The sequence below is a fragment of the Clupea harengus genome, chromosome 20 (assembly GCF_900700415.2).
Source record: "Clupea harengus chromosome 20, Ch_v2.0.2, whole genome shotgun sequence".
Lineage (NCBI taxonomy): Eukaryota > Metazoa > Chordata > Actinopteri > Clupeiformes > Clupeidae > Clupea > Clupea harengus.
This window is the reverse complement of record NC_045171.1, coordinates 20,972,299-20,974,798: the sequence shown is the minus strand read 5'-3', so window position 1 is coordinate 20,974,798 and position 2,500 is coordinate 20,972,299. Positions and strand designations below refer to the sequence as shown.

Sequence of the window (2,500 nt, the reverse complement as noted above, 5' to 3'; positions counted from 1 at the left end):
AAATAGGCTGTTCTGCCCTCTGCTTATTCAGGTCAGCAAATTTATATTGCTTGTATTGTTGTTATGGGAACGAAATTGGACTTTTACTTTGACATCATTTTGAAAAAACAACCAGTAGTCGATGTGCAAGCTGCCAATTGTTATATTGAATTCCTCATCAACAGCGGGAATCCTTAAACTACAAACAGCATAGCATCCTGGTAACAGTAGTGACGGCATTAAAAAAGAAATTAGTAGGGCCGATCGTATTGGCTCTTTGCCGACGCAATGGAATAATCACAAGACGGCTTATATGTGAGCTTTACGGCTGGTTGGATGTCAACACATGCACGTGGCTGCCTGCTAAAAGCAGGGATGCAAACACATGTATGGTCAAAAAAGAGAGAGGTAATTGAAGCCCTCGCCCCGCGGAAATATCCATATACTTACATTGCCACCAACCCCCGACATCCCCGGCCCACCCCTATAGGCACAGAGTAAAATGAAATTCTGAAAATTCTTCTTCCTGGCCACCTCTGCAACGTATGCAGGGCCTTCCGTCTGGCTGCATTCATTTTCTTAACAATGTTTGAGACGTGTCTGCCTCTCTTTGGCCAGAGCAGTAGTCTTGGCCTTCTCTGCACTTTCACATGTAGCACTGCAGCCATACTCCGAGCTGGATATTTCCCCAAACTCATGACATTGGGCCCACCACTTCACAATGCAGTCCCCCCAGGATTTCGCTGTCCTTTTGTGATAGTTGCGGCCTAAAATTTCTGATTTCGCAGGAGCTTTTCCAAAAAGTTGCGGTATTTTTAGGTGTTTGTTGCGATGCAATTGCGGGAGCAAGTGGGAGCGATAGAGTTGCGAATTTCCCTCTTTGTAATTACAATTGAGTTATTTGTTGAAAAATAAGTTATTAATAAACAACATTCATTAAGGAACAAACCCATTGAGAAATGTCCTCTAAATAAACCTCACCAACATGCCAAACAAAAGATTAACGGGACTACAAAAATGTAGCAAAATAGGTGCTGTCTGCCCTCTGCTTATTCAGGTCAGCAAATTTATATTGCTTGTATTGTTGTTATGGGAACGAAATGGGACTTTTACTTTGACATCATTTAAATGTTCGTCTCGTGGAAAGGCAACAGCTGTTAGACAGTTATCTAGAAACATAGCTAGTTATGCTATGGTTATGCTAAACATGTAGCGGGAACAGTACATAGGCTTAACTTATCCACAAGGGAAGTGCACTTGTATTTACAAAAGGACCACCAGTAAGACTGAAAAAAACAGCCTGTGTCACTGATCTGTCTGGTCTTCTGTCGTCCTGCCTGCATTTCTGCCGTTCTCATTCTATGCTTATCAATCGGTTTTGCTATCCTTGTTGATTTATTTTAACTGTATAGGGTTTATGTTGTTCAATTTCATATATTAATTTAAAGTCGTCCAATTTCAAAAGTAACCCATTCTTCAACACTATCTGCTACCCTATCTTCAAACAGAAAGTAACGTTAAATCTCCATTGCAACAGCTTTCGAGGATTTTGGGAAATAATTGCTGCTGATTTGCTTATTCTTATTTACTTGTTTTGTGGAGGCAATCCAGAATTACTGTTGATCAAATTATAATCAGCCCCCCCCCCCCTTAAAAAAAAACTCTCAGATCTGCACGATTCACACAAGTCACCCAAACTGACGTGAAAAAAGAGGGAGGCGCCGAAAGCGCGCTGTTTGCATCCCTGTAAAAGAATGACATCGATTTGTTGGGTAATGCGTGAGGATATTCAAGTCAACGTAGCAGCGTAATTGGGGCCTGGAAATCGTATCTGCTACGCCAAAATCGTGTATGTTGGCACGCTCTGACAGAGTGAGTGTGAGTGCGTGAAGGAGTCTGAATGAAGTGTGTGTGGTGTGTGTTGTGTGTGGTGTGTGTGTGCCCTGCTCACCTCCCAGCTGTCAGGTTCTAGGAACTCCTTCTTCTTGGTGGCGACCAGGAACTCGTCTAGAGACACCAAACGGTCCTTATTGGCATCCACCTACAGAACACAGCACACAATCACTTAATACATATAGCCTTACACACACATACACAAACACACACACAGCTCCCAATCACTTATAAATACTACACACACACAACACACGGCAACCCAATCACTTATAAATACCACACACACACACACACAGCACCCAATCACTTATAAATACCACACACACACACACACACACACACACACAGCACCCAATCACGTATAAATACCACACACAGCACACAAACACACACACACACAGCACCCAATCACTTATAAATACTCATTTATTACATATAACAGCGCGCACAACAGACAGACGCACGCACACACCCATGTTAGAACTCATTCAAAGCAGAAGCAGGTGCGATACACATGAACCAATGTAGACAGAATACACGCGCACACACACACACACACACACACACACACACACACACACACACACACCTCGTTCATGACATGTTCCCTCATACGCAGTCTCTC

The 2,500-nt window shown here is 42.9% G+C and overlaps 1 long non-coding RNA gene and 1 pseudogene across 1 annotated transcript in view; both read right to left on the bottom strand.

Moving 5' to 3' along the window:
• The window catches only part of LOC116225179, a 22,928-nt gene that overhangs the window by 9,625 nt on the left and 10,803 nt on the right, over positions 1-2,500 (bottom strand). The window lies entirely within an intron of this gene.
• Positions 1-2,500, bottom strand: part of LOC116225176 — a 10,016-nt pseudogene that overhangs the window by 1,717 nt on the left and 5,799 nt on the right.